This window comes from Pseudochaenichthys georgianus, chromosome 10 (assembly GCF_902827115.2).
Source record: "Pseudochaenichthys georgianus chromosome 10, fPseGeo1.2, whole genome shotgun sequence".
Lineage (NCBI taxonomy): Eukaryota > Metazoa > Chordata > Actinopteri > Perciformes > Channichthyidae > Pseudochaenichthys > Pseudochaenichthys georgianus.
The window spans coordinates 83,241-98,709 of NC_047512.1; positions in this window are offsets into that span (position 1 = coordinate 83,241).

Consider the following 15,469-nt stretch of genomic DNA (forward strand, 5'->3'; position numbering starts at 1 on the left):
ATAATTTTCTAATCATAAATCTATTGATTAGATTAGATTTATGATAGACTTTTGAAACTACAAGAAGATAAGGAGGACTTTTACAAAAAAGTAAAAGAGATTTTTGTCCAGAAGGATAGGCAAATGGACTTCATCTTCAAGTCAAGGTAAGACTGCAATTGTATTGAAAATGGGATCTTACTAAGAGAGAACAATTCAATATTTAAATGATACAATTACATGTTTTGGGTATCCTTTTGTTGAACTGTCTGTTTAAAATTAATTGAAGCATCAGACAAAAAAAGCTTTTGAAAATAATATTATATTTTGATTTAGGTCAAAATATAATATTTGTAAACCTGAAGAGTCAGTGCCAGAGCCTCACCAGCCATGAACCTCACTGCAGGAGCTTATATATAGACATCTACGTTGTTTGTGCCCCGCCACTTTTGTACATATAGAAACGCCACTGGCTGCTGATACTGCTGCTGCTGCAGCTTGTGGCGCCGGCTGCTTCGATGACAATAACTTTCTAATACTGTATGTACTGTACTGTAATAACTGTATAGGCTATTAGCTTAAAACTCGTCAGGCACTAGGAAAGATCACTTCTTCTTCAGGGCAGGCTACGCAGTACGCAGGCTAATGTCCCACAGTGGCTGCCTCTCTGGTGGACTCCGGTACTGCACATTACTCCCGAGACGTTTTTAAAAAAAAAATCTTACATTTTTATTTTACAAATATTTTTTTTGTAAGTGAAACATCCGGGGCTTTTCAGAAAACATCCGGGGCTTGAGCCCAAGTAGCCACCCCCTAGCGCCGCCACTGGTGTCCGTCTCATCATGCAATTCCGTCTTTATTCTTCGGATGAGTAAAGAAGTAGCTATTTGTAGTATCTCATTCTGGATATCGGGGCTTGTAAGTTTCCCGTTCCCCGGCAGGTCGTCCAGTCGCCGTTTAATTTCTGGGTCATAGTGAGAGATCATTTTAAATAACTCCAGAATGTTGCCTCTGTTCAATGCCTCTTCGTTTTCCCGATGCCCACGTAACGGAATCCCCTGCTTTGCACAAAATAAAACGAGGTCTATTACTACCTTAATGTGCTCTCTATTCCTTTCCACAAACGACCTGTTGCAAGCGTCGTTGTTCAGCTGGTTAACAATATTTCCCCGTCCTTGATGGCTTTGTCTGAAGCCTTCGGTTTTGCCGAGCGCCGCAGAATGTGCCCTGCTAGCCCCGTGTTTCACACAACACTGTGAAATGTGTTTCCAGTCTTTAAAGCCCGTTTTTATAAATCGGTCCTCAGTGGTAGCTTCGGGAAAATGTCTACATGCCTTACAAAAAACAGCATCTCTTGAGGTGCTGTATTCCCGCCATGTAACCCCTCCCCCCTCTCACTCTCTCCAAAAAAAAAAGTTCCTCCCCATCCGCCAGTGTCTTTATGCTCAAAAACAGGATAGAAAAACCTAAGACAACTCCTCCACACCCATATTTGTGGAAACTGGGCATGTCCTCTGATGTGCAGGACTGGACATGACCAGACATATTCTATGGCAGGGGTCCGCAACCCCTGGCATGCGGCACCGTAACCAGTGGCACACTAGGAATAAGTGTGTAAAACATTAACATTTTATTTTCGGATCCTGAACGAGACCGCCGCCAGAGCGCGTCTCCCCGTTACCTGCAGAAGGAAGCCATGCACGCAACGCAGCCCCAATCTCTTGAACTCCAGGCGACTTTCTGCCGCTTTCCTCCGTGGTGCAGTGCTGATCGATTCACCACGGAGGAAAGCACTTCACAAATGTCAGTACAATTGTACTATTACTATTGTTTCTACAGGTAAATACAAATCTGAGTTGACAAATATGACATGTGGGGTTCCTCAAGGCTCCATCTTGGGGCCTCTTCTCTTTAACATCTACATGCTACCACTGGCTCAGATAATGAAAAACAACTAAATCAGTTACCATAGCTATGCAGATGACACACAAATGTACGTAACAATTTCACCAGAAGACTATGCTCCAATTCAAACACTGAGTAAGTGCATTGAATAAATCAATGACTGGATGTGTCAGAACTTTCTCCAATTAAACAAAGATAAAACTGAGGTAATGGTTTTTGGAGCCAAGACAGAACGTATAAAAGTCAGCGCTGAGCTTCAGCCTGCAATGTTCAAACCAACAGATAAAGCCAGAAATCTAGGTGTAGTCATGGACTCTGACCTGAGCTTCAACAGTCACATTAAAACAGTTACTAAATCAGCCTACTATCACCTAAAGAACATATCTAGGATTAAAAGACTAATGTCACAGCAGGATTTGGAGACACGTGTCCATGCTTTTATCTTCAGTAGACTGGACTACTGCAATGGTGTCTTCACAGGTCTCACTAAAACATCTATGAGGAAGCTGCAGCTGATTCAGAACGCCGCTGCTCGAGTCCTCACTGACACTAAGAAAGTGGATCACATCACTCCTGCTCTGAAGTCTTTGCACTGGCTTCCTGTGTGTCAAAGAATAGATTTCAAAATGCTGCTGCTGGTTTATAAAGCACTGAATGGTTTAGGCCCAAAATACATTTCTGACCTCCTGCTAAACTATGAACCATCCAGATCTCTCAGGTCTTCAGGGACTGGTCAGCTTCCTGTCCCCAGAGTCAGAACTAAACATGGAGAAGCAGCGTTCAGTTATTATGCTCCAAATATCTGAAACAAACTTCCAGAAACCTGCAGGTCCGCTGCAACTCTGACTACTTTTAAATCCAGCCAGAAGACTTTTCTTTTTGTCGCTGCTTTTAATTGAACTATTCACATCTTAAACCGCACTGTAACTTTTATCCATGTATTTTTTCTTTTAATGTTTATTTTTATTATCTTTTCTTTTTAATGACTGATTTTAAATGCCATTTTCTTAATGTCTTTCGTTTTTTGTAAAGCACTTTGAATTGCCTTGTGTTGAAAGATAGTATATAAATAAACTTGCTTTGCCTTGCCTTACCCCGCTCTCTTTAACTCCTGGTGACTTTCTGCCGCTTTCCTCCGTGGTGCCGATCGTTTCACCACAGAGGAAAGCACTTCACAAATTGCAGTACCCAGAAGGAGCTGTAGAAATGCCGCAGTTTTTGCGTGGCTGTGTCTTTAGTTGAAAGCCCAGTGGCGATCTGCTCATCTCTCATTGAAATAATATGCTACACAGGGGCGGACTGGCCATGTGTGTTCTGGAGAATCACAGAACGGACGATCGTCCTTATTATTATGCTGTTTAACCCTCTAAGGGTGTTTTCTCGATGTTTAGATGTTTTCTTAAATCACCTTTTAAATGTGTTTCTTCTAACATGGCACCCATGTGTTACATATCAAAATGTTCAGGACAATCCCTAGTATTGCTATATATGCAAATTAATCACCTTAGAGCACTGTTTGATGAGATGAGTAGCTCAAAAGCTTACAATTTGACATCCAATTTTCGGAAAATCTTCAAAACTCTTGTGAAAACACAAATGTTCTCATGTGATCTAATCTGATTTGGTTACCAAAGTGTTAGAATTACAAAAGTAGTGAAATATTTGAATTACACTGTATATACATGTGTTATTCATGTCTAAAGTGAAATTTAATACATTTGAATTCTGAGTAAAACAGCTGTCAATCACTCTACTTTCACCACAGCAGGGGCTGAGATACATCAGGACTGAATAATGACTTCATATCACATAACAAGGTTCATGTGATGTGTACAAAAAAGGATTGAGCATTAGAAAAAAAAAATTCAACCAACAATTTATTATAATACCAACAATGTATATAAACTGCAAAATCTCACTATTTACAATATTGAAAATGTTTTTCCTTCAAGCAACTATTTAATTTCATTATATTTCATTTTCATTTGTCCCGCAAAACCAATTGTACAACAATTGCCATAAAAACAATTGCTATTCATTATACATATAAATAAAAATAGTCTTCTCCTCGTCCTCCTCTCTTGATGAAGAACACGTCCGTCAGTCTTCTCCTCGTCCTCCTCTCTTGATGAAGACCACGTCCGTCAGTCTTCTCCTCGTCCTCCTCTCTTGATGAAGAACACGTCCGTCAGTCTTCTCCTCGTCCTCCTCTCTTGATGAAGAACACGTCCGTCAGTCTTCTCCTCGTCCTCCTCTCTTGATGAAGAACACGTCCGTCAGTCTTCTCCTCGTCCTCCTCTCTTGATGAAGAACACGTCCGTCAGTCTTCTCCTCGTCCTCCTCTCTTTGTGAAGAACACGTCCGTCAGTCTTCTCCTCGTCCTCCTCTCTTGATGAAGAACACGTCCGTCAGTCTTCTCCTCGTCCTCCTCTCTTCGTGAAGAACACGTCCGTCAGTCTTCTCCTCGTCCTCCTCTCTTCATGACAGCGCTCTGAGTGTCTGCTGTAAACTCTTCTTCATCGGATATTAAGCCATATTTTAACCCCTTCATATTGCTCTGCTTTTGTGGGGCCCATTCAGTGAGCTCTGTAATCCTCCTGTGAAACAGAGGCTCATCACCCTGAAGACCCTGAAAACCCCCGTGGATCTTTAGTGTTGAGCAGGGCCCACCTGGGGGGGCCTGAGCCTACAGACAGGTGTGAAAAGCTGTCATCCAATCAGATCACACACACACCCACACACCAGGGACAAGTGGGGGAGGGCGAGCCTCATCACAGAGTTGAATCTCTGGTGGAACCCCCCCCCCAATCCCGGCCGATCTACCTCCAGCCTCCCGCGTCCCCCGCCCCCTTCTTTGCTGTGCAACACCCTGTGGGAGCAGCACTCAGACGCCTGGATGCGGAGAGCGATCCAGTACCTCGGCGTGTGCGAGCAGTTCCTGGCCTTGTGCAGCGTGAGGGGGCAGTTTCCACCACCGCCCCAAATGCCCACTCTGCCCTCACCCATCTGGCTGCTGACAGTGTACGGCTACAACGAACTGCCGCGGCTGGATGAGTACAAGGCCAGGATCACGTCCACCTTCGGATCCATCCTGAAGATGGATTCCATCAAGAAGCTCAGTATAGTTTGTCACAATTTCATTTCTTTCTTACAGTCACCGTGTGTTTATGCACTCACCTTTGAATTCTCTCTCTCTCTCTCTCTCTCTCTCTCTCTCTCTCTCTCTCTCTCTCTCTCTCTCTCTCTCTCTCTCTGTCCAGGTGACGAAGAAGCTCGCCGGTATTGCTTACGGCACGGCCGCCTGGGTTACTAATGTAGGTAAGGAGTACAGCGTCCTCATCAGCGTCCTCATCAGCGTCCTCACCTGCTCCGAGGGCTCCGAGGAGCAGAAGTTTCACTTTCCTTTTTATTTCACAGTTTGAATATTTTTTTATTCTTTTGTTGCTAGCCAAGGTGTTTTATTTTCTTTGACTGTAAACATGTGTACACCTTGTTGTTAATAAAAAAACCTTCCAAACAAATGAACAGTCGTGTCTTTCATGTACAGCATATTGTGAACACATTTTAAAATGACCATGTTGAACAGCGACAACATGAAGATACTTCTAGCAGATTGTGGAGGATAATGGGAGAATGAACAGAGGGCAGAAACACCATCTGAATAATGGCCACTTCTTGCTAAATGCACATTTCCATGTGAGGCTTTTATCCCAGGCGACTCACAATAGAACAATGAACAGCGGTAGACAGTAGCTCATTTACAAGGCACGGTCCTTAAGGACAATCTTGAGGTACTTGAGACTAATCGTGCAGCTTTATACTTCTGCTCCACAACATTTAGAGAATGAAGAAACCATCACGTATGAAAGGAACATGTGAATAGAGGGGCAGAAAACCGTCTTGGACATTTACATTTCAATCTTGAACAATGAACAGCGGTGGACAGTAAAGTACGTGTTATAGCAGAAAGTTTAATACAGCGTATTTCTGGTATATTCATTTTAATGTCACCTGATATATAGGATGTGTGTTAAACTTGAATGGACCAGTCTATTCTTTCCTCTTAATTAGAGAGGTTTTTTATATATATTCCTAAAATGAAGTCCCATTTTAAGTAGAAGTAGATTAGCGCAAATGGTATTTTCTTCCACATTTGTGTTATAATCAAAAGGTGGTTTTGTGGCTATTTGTGAGTAGGTAAGGTACAGTACAACCTGTGATTTCTGCCTTGAGTAAAATCATTACCCGTTGATAAGTATTTTTCAGAAAGTCATTTTGGGCTTTCAAGGGCGGAACTCAGTAGGTTATCTGTAAGAGTTTTTTGTATGATCTGGAAACTTAAATGAATAAAAGGAGGACATGTATGTGCGCTCATGTGCAGACGTATATATTGTTTGTAACTGGGATAATTCATATCCTGCAAGACTCTTAAAAGAACATGAGACAATTGAGTCACAAACAGTTAGAGAGACAATGGTCAGTCTGACTTATCAATAGATGTATTCATGTTATTGTGAGCTGACTTCGGAGGTTGGAGGAAGTTCAGGGAAGGTCTTAGGGTATAAGCAGGGGCGCCGTAAGGGGGTGAAAAGTTAGGACGATTCTAAGGGCCCGTGACTGACAGGGGCCCCACATTTTTTTAGAACATTAAGAAAATGTTTAAGTAACCTTTCATCAATCATCAATAATTAATCAATCAATGTTTATTTATATAGCCCAATATCACAAATGTTACATTTGTCTCAGTGGACTTCACAGTTTTTACAGAATATCAGTATGACAATACGACACCCTCTGTCCTTAGACCCTCTGTCCTTAGACCCTCTGTCCTCAGACCCTCTGCCCTTAGACCCTCACATCGTACAAGGAAAAACTTCCAGAGAAAACCCACAGTTTAAAGGGAACATGGGAGAAACCTCAGGGAGAGCAACAGAGGAGGGATCCCTCTCCCAGGACGGACAGACGTGTCCCACATTAGGCTTAGAGCCAAAGTGTCCCACATCAGGCTTAGAGCTAAAGTGTCCCACATTAGGCTTAGAGCCAAAGTGTCCCACATTAGGCTTATAGCCAAAGTGTCCCACATTAGGCTTAGAGCTAAAGTGTCCCACATTAGGCTTAGAGCCAAAGTGTCCCACATTAGGCTTATAGCCAAAGTGTCCCACATTAGGCTGCAGGTGCAGCTATGTGGCTTTTATATCAGCAATCTTTGACTCAAGTTTACTTATCAATACTAAACCAAAATTAAATTATACCTCCTTTGAAAGCCTCGTTTTTAGTCTTACGCATCCGACCTGGAAAACTTTGCAGCCAATCTTATTTGTTACAGTGTACCGTGCACCAGGTCCTTATTCAGAATTCTTATCAGAATTCTCTGAGTTTTTATCAACGTTGGTTCTTAAAACAGACAAAGTAATTATCGTAGGTGACTTTAATATTCATGTTGACGATGATAAAAATAGCCTTACTGTTGCATTTAACTCTATATTAGATTCTGTTGGTTTCTGTCAGAGTGTAAATAAACCAACCCACTGCTATAATCACACTCTCGACCTTGTTCTGACTTATGGTATTGAAATTGAGCAACTATTAGTCGAACCGCATAATCCTGCTTTATCCGACCATTTCTTAGTAACTTTTGAAGTACTATTACGAGACTACAAAGCATTAGTCAAAAGCTCCTGCGGCAGAAACCTATCTGTTAGTGCTATAGCCACATTTAAGGAAGATATTCCACCAATACTTAACTCGATAGCATGTCTGCATGTAGGGGAGGAAACTTATACAAAATGTACACCACCCCAAATTGATCATGTTGTTGATAGTGCTACAGATGCGCTGCGAATAAAATTAGACTCTGTTGCTCCTTTGAAAAAGAAGAAAATAAAACAACATAGATTAGCTCCATGGCATAATGCCGAAACCCGCAAAATAAAGCAAAAGTCTAGACAACTTGAAAGGATATGGCGTTCCACTAAACTTGAAGAATCTCGTTTAATTTGGCATATTACTCTCAATGAATATAAGAAAGCACGGCGTAAAGCGAGAGCAGCCTACTACTCTTCATTAATAGATGAGAATAAGAATAATGCAAGATTTCTTTTCAGCACTGTAGCCAGGCTGACAGAGAGCCACAGCTCCATTGAGCCTTCTATTCCCATAGCACTCAGTAGCAATGATTTTATGTGCTTTTTTAACGATAACATTGTTACTCTTAGAAACAAAATTAATGACCTCTTGCCTTCGACCAGTATAGTGTTATCAACAGCTCCCGGAATCGTAAGTTCTAATATTACACTAGATAGTAAACTAGAATGCTTTTCACCCATAAACCTTGAACAATTACATTAAATGATTCTCTCTTCTAAACCATCAACGTGCATGTTAGACCCAATTCCAACTAAGCTGTTGAAGGAAGTTTTTCCATTAATTAGCACTTCTTTATTAAATATTATGAATATGTCTTTATTATCAGGCTATGTTCCACAATCATTCAAAGTAGCAGTGATAAAACCGCTTCTTAAAAAGCACAACCTCGATCCAGAGGTTTTAGCCAACTATAGACCTATTTCTAATCTTCCGTTCCTCTCAAATAATATTGATGGTCGCAAAACAGCTGTGCGATTACTTAAAAAAACAATGATTTATTTGAAGATGTTCAGTCTGGCTTTAGAACACATCATAGCACAGAGACAGCTCTGGCTAAAGTCACAAATGACATTCTAAGGGACTTGTCTCTATTCTTGTTTTGCTCGATCTCAGTGCTGCATTTGATGCTATCGACCATGATATCCTATTGCAAAGACTAGAGCACTTAGTTGGCATACAGGGAACTGCTTTAGGCTGGTTTAGGTCCTATCTATCTGAACGCTCTCAGTTTGTACGTGTTAACGATGAATCTTCCACGCAAAACAAAGTTAGCCATGGAGTGCCACAGGGCTCAGTGCTCGGACCTATTTTGTTCACATTATATATGCTTCCGTTAGGCAATATTATAAGGAATCATTCTGTAAACTTTCATTGTTATGCGGATGATACTCAACTATATTTATCAATCAAGCCTGATGAAATTAATCATCTAAATCTAAATAAAATTCAAGACTGCCTCAAGGACTTAAAAACGTGGATGACCTTAAACTTTTTGATGTTAAACACGACCAAAACTGAAGTTATTGTACTTGGCCCGAAGAATCTACGAAACAAATTATCTAAAGACATACTAACTATGGATGGCATTAATTTGGCCTCCAGTGAGACTGTAAGGAATCTTGGTGTTATATTTTATCAGGATTGATCCTTTAACGCCCACACACACACAACTGAAACCAAAATAATTTACATAAAATCAATTTCAAGGACCACCTACTTCCATCTACGTAACATTGCAAAAATCAGGCATATCTTGCCTCAAAACGATGCAGAGAAACTAGTCCATGCATTTGTTACTTCTAGGCTGGATTATTGTAACTCTTTATTATCAGGGAGTACCAAGAAGTCAGTCAAGTCCCTTCAGCTGATTAAAAATGCTGCGGCTCGTGTACTAACCAGAGTTAGGAAAGGGACCACATTACCCCTGTTCTGGCTGCCTTACACTGGCTCCCTATAGAACACAGGATATAATTTAAAATTCTTCTTCTCGCCTACAAAGCCCTTAATGGGCAGGCGCCATCTTACCTTAAAGAACTCATTATACCCTACTGGCCTACTAGGGCATTGCGTTCCAAGAATGCAGGGTTGTTGGTTGTTCCTAGAGTCTCTGAAAGTACAATGGGAGCCAGAGCCTTTTTTTATCAAGCTCCACATTTGTGGAATCAGCTTCCAGTTTGTGTTCGGGCGGCAGACACCCTATCCGTTTTTAAGAGTGCGCTTAAGACCTTCCTTTTTGATAAAGCTTATAGTTAGGGCTGATTAGATTCAGCCCCTAGTTTTGCTGATATAGGCTTAGTTTGTCGGGGGACATCTTACTTCTTCCTTCTCTCTGTCTATACCTGTGTCCTCTCATGTTCCGATTAACCCAGCTTCCCCAAATGTCTTTCTTTCTGGTGTCTATATACGCCGGGATCCGGAGTCATGGATGATCCTGCGGTCCTGTGTCCTGGATCGCGAGCGCTGGATCTTGAGTCGTGGCTGTGGTCCTGGATCATCGGTCCTGGATGCATATCCTCGTGGATTCATCTTCCTATTATACACACATGCATTTCCAAACATTTGGACTACCTATGTTGCAAATGTATTATCTTTTCAATTTACACACGGCATCTATTGCACGTCTGTCCGTCCTGGAGAGGATCCTCCTCTGTTGCTCTCCCTGAGGTTTCTCCCATTTTTCCCTTTAAACTGGGTTTTCTTTGGAAGTTTTTCCTTGTACGATGTGAGGGTCTAAGGACAGAGGGTGTCGTATTGTCATACTGATATTCTGTACACACTGTGAAGACCACTGAGACAAATGTAACATTTGTGATATTGGGCTATATAAATAAACATTGATTGATTGATTGATTGATTGATTGATTGATTGATTGATTGATTGATTGATTGATTGATTGATTGATTGATTGATCAAGTGTTTAAGTCATGGATGTTTAAAGTTTAACTTCTTCATATGTCTAATAATATAGTTCACTTTTCATTCAGGAAGTATGACGCTGCGCTGTCAGTACGCTCCATGTTTGTGATTGGTCAAATGTTCCAAATACCACCCCTTTCATGTGAACGCGCACTCAGCTGGACAGAGAAACCCAGGCTTGAGTGAGTTGATAACCCGCGTCGTAGGACCGTTAGCGAGAGCCTCAGGTGTCTCTCAACAATAACTATCTCTGACCGAGAGCTGCTCGGTCATAAACTGGCCACAACAAGTTGCTAGAGCAGCCCCTCCATGAGGGGGATAGCGGCTGGTCAGCTGCGTCAGAGGCCCACCCACAGCTACGCGTCTGCACCAACCAAAAGGCTTAAAAAGTATCTGGAAAATATGTCACAGCAGCCAGTGAATGTATATTGTAAATTGTCTGACTTTCAATACTTTTTTATTTTTCGAAAATCGTTGTATCTTACTACTTCTTTACAAATTCAGATATTAGCGTCAGTTTATTTTGAATGGCAGGTGCGTACCACTCTCACTCCCGCCAATCTCATCCACGGGAAAGAGCGGCGCTCAGATTCCATCCACTGCGCAGGCGCCAATTCATTGTTATCAGTAGCCTTGACAGTTTGAAACTAGCTTGACAATGACAACATGGAAAAACAAAGTACTCTATTCAAATTCTTAACAAAAGACGTAGAACGGAGAAGGATGACTCTGAAGTCGCTCAGACATCATCCTCAGCAGCCCAGACTACTTCAGCAGCGGTTTCTGTGGAGCTGGAAGAGGATGCTGGTTTGGAAATCAAGGCCCCATCAGATTTGTCCACAATAGATGAACCAGCGACACAGCCCAAACTCGGTTCTTTCCCACCCACAACCTTAGCTGGCAAGCCCCGGTGTTTTTCTGTCAGGTGGAATGGACTTTTCCCATGGCGGGAATACAGCACCTCAAGAGATGCTGTTTTTTGTAAGGCATGTAGACATTTTCCCGAAGCTACCACTGAGGACCGATTTATAAAAACGGGCTTTAAAGACTGGAAACACATTTCACAGTGTTGTGTGAAACACGGGGCTAGCAGGGCACATTCTGCGGCGCTCGGCAAAACCGAAGGCTTCAGACAAAGCCATCAAGGACGGGGAAATATTGTTAACCAGCTGAACAACGACGCTTGCAACAGGTCGTTTGTGGAAAGGAATAGAGAGCACATTAAGGTAGTAATAGACCTCGTTTTATTTTGTGCAAAGCAGGGGATTCCGTTACGTGGGCATCGGGAAAACGAAGAGGCATTGAACAGAGGCAACTTTCTGGAGTTATTTAAAATGATCTCTCACTATGACCCAGAAATTAAACGGCGACTGGGCGACCTGCCGGGGAACGGGAAACTTACAAGCCCCGATATCCAGAATGAGATACTACAAATAGCTACTTCTTTACTCATCCGAAGAATAAAGACGGAATTGCATGATGAGACGGACACCAGTGGCGGCGCTAGGGGGTGGCTACTTGGGCTCAAGCCCCGGATGTTTTCTGAAAAGCCCCGGATGTTTCACTTACAAAAAAAATATTTGTAAAATAAAAATGTAAGATTTTTTTTTTTTAAAACGTCTCGGGAGTAATGTGCAGTACCGGAGTCCACCAGAGAGGCAGCCACTGTGGGACATTAGCCTGCGTACTGCGTAGCCTACCCTGAAGAAGAAGTGATCTTTCCTAGTGCCTGACGAGTTTTAAGCTAATAGCCTATACAGTTATTACAGTACAGTACATACAGTATTAGAAAGTTATTGTCATCGAAGCAGCCGGCGCCACAAGCTGCAGCAGCAGCAGTATCAGCAGCCAGTGGCGTTTCTATATGTACAAAAGTGGCGGGGCACAAAAAACGTAGATGTCTATATATAAGCTCCTGCAGTGAGGTTCATGGCTGGTGAGGCTCTGGCACTGACTCTTCAGGTTTACAAATATTATATTTTGACCTAAATCAAAATATAATATTATTTTCAAAAGCTATTTTTGTCTGATGCTTCAATTAATTTTAAACAGACAGTTCAACAGAAGGATACCCAAAACATGTAATTGTATCATTTAAATATTGAATTGTTCTCTCTTAGTAAGATCCCATTTTCAATAAAATTGCAGTCTTACCTTGACATGAAGATGAAGTCCATTTGCCTATCCTTCTGGACAAAAATCTCTTTTACTTTTTTGTAAAAGTCCTCCTTATCTTCTTGTAGTTTCAAAAGTCTATCATAAATCTAATCTAATCAATAGATTTATGATTAGAAAATTATAAAAGTAGGGTAGACATGTGGATATTATCCGGCTGAACAAAACGTGCATTTATCTAACAGGTTTGTTTCCCACAGATCTTATTTTGAGCTATTTTCTAAAATCCTATGGAGAGATCTCATTGCTTTTAGGTCGAGGGAAGCCATGCACAGCTTACTTCCTGGTTTTAGGACGCCTCACTGCAGCTCTCTCTCGTCTCCTCTTCACACACCACACTTTTTGCGGCACACGTACTTACAGCCAATCAGCTCTGAATTATGTGAGATGACGTATGGTGGGGATGGCAGCTCTATGCCCCTCTGGTCATTATTTTTTTGCCACACACATTACATAGGACAATATTCTGAGCATGCGCAGTGTAGTTTTTACAGTCACCGTTCACTTAGACAGTGCGAGGGAGGGGCAGGATCGGGTTTTGTCCCACAAGGCTCTAAACAGCTCAATAGGCTCACTGTAGACACTAATTAGAAGAGCACAGACTAAAACAGCAATGTCCAGACGAATCAGATGACTAACCATGATCTTAAAATGTATTTTATATATTTTTTTAGCATTTTTTTGTAATCATTATTTTTAATACTTTCTGCTGACACTAGGTGGGGCTGCCCCTAATGACCAGTGGCCACAAAAATGTCATCACCAGCAGTCAATAAATGGATGCTGTTTCAGGTTTGTTAATCTAATGGTGATATCTGCACTCTGGCTGACTGAGTAAGAAGTGAAAAAGAGTGAAGTAACGTTAATGTTATAGCTAGTAAACATGGAGTAACCACACTAAGTATACCTTTATATGTTAGTATGTATACAGAACATGACCACAAATTATTCTAAGATGTAACGTTAACCCTTCATACCTCAGTCTACTTTTAAGACACTAAAATAACGTATTCCAATTTTTATTTTGTTTTCGCGTGTGGAATTATACCGGCTCTCGTTTCAGTACACATAACAACAGAACTGACAGGCAACCCTCTGAATCAGACTCCGATTGGCTGTGACTGCATCCACTCAGAGTGTCCGATTCAGAAACGTGACTCTTACACTCTTTACGTCACAAACAAGATGGTGGATGAGAATAGATCTATAAAACGATAAGCAATGCGCCAGTGGCATGTGGCAGTATGTATCCGACACATGCACAAAGATATGATCAAGGAAAGGGCTGTGGGCTTTTTGGAGACTGGAGACATGCACGCAAATGCCATATCAGCGAAAATCCTTTGGTTTCGATGGGGCATCGGTCAAAGTAAGTAAGTAAGTAAAGTAATCCATGTGTTAATGAAAAACAAACAAACAAAACAAAAACATAAAAAAACAAATAAATAAACAAACAAATAAACAAATAATTATTAACTATATTAAATAGATAAAGGTGTGCTCTCTCTAGCTCTATCGCTCGCTCACAGAGGCTGTGTGCTCCTCCGTGGCGATGATGGCTTGCGTTAAAAGATAATAATAAACATAGGCCTATTTGTAAAGTGGGGGGAAACAAACGGGATTTCGAAAAGTGTCACGGTTAAACTCCTTACGAAGTGGTGTGGTGCCGCTCCACATTGCCTTTCTTCCCGACTGTAACGCTGTTGTGTGTGTGAGTGTGAGAGCAATTTTTACATAATCTGTAAATTATTTTGGTTTCAGTTGTGTGTGTGTGTGAGCAGGCTCGGATTGGCCATCGGGAGATTCTGGACTTTTCCCGGTGGGCCGCTGCCATTGGTGGGCTGCTGCCTTCGGTGGGCCGCTTGCTCTGGCGGACCATGGACTTTCACAGCGCTGCTGCGCCGGTACCGCATCTGCCGCCGCCACCGCAAACACCCGCCGTTGCGAGGCTCTGGCGGCTCTGGCAGGTCCGGCGCAGCAGTGCTGTGAAAGTCCACCGACGTTGCGAGTCTCCGGCTGTAACAATCCACTACCGCCCGCGAGGACCCAGGTTCGATTCCGGCCTGAGGTCCAAAACATTTTAAAACATAAAACAAATAAAAACAAATAATCTCCCGTTCATCGCGTCCATTCACGACCCACCTATCACATCTCTGCACCCCACCAGTGGGGCACGCCCCACACTTTGAGAAACGCTGCATTATAGCAACAAAATCCTGCGGTTTTTGGCAAACCGAGTACCAGAAAATATACATTTTAAAAAAAAATAAACTTTTCATTGTTAGGGGGGCCACAGGGGGGTCAGAGGTCAGTGTTAGGGGGGCACTAGCCCCCCCTAGAACCGCCCCTGTACATATGTGAGTATTGCAGTGCTGTGAAAAGGGAGGCGGAGGCGGTGTATTCAGAATTGACTTCCACACTTTATTATTCATTAAACTCTCGGAGGATAGCAGGAATGAATAGCCACAGCTCAGTGTAATTATGGTCCACAATATGGTGTCACCACAGTATATGGGTACATGTATTATTGTTATTATTCCTTATTTCCTTATCTATTAATTTTCCTTTTCTTTTAATATTATCTGTTACATTACTTTATTTGTATCTATATAGGTATCTATTTATTTACTTAGCTAGGACCGGGAGGGGGGGAAAGGGACAAATATTGACTGTATAAATGTAAAGTCATCGTGCCTGACTCAATACAAAATAAAAATAAATAAAAATAATGGTTGTTGGTAATGTATTAGCGAGGGGTCTGAGCTCAGCTCCCATTGGCTCACACATAACTCGAGCCCCTCCTTGTGGGAGCTCAGCTTCCATTGGCTCACACATAACTCGAGCCCC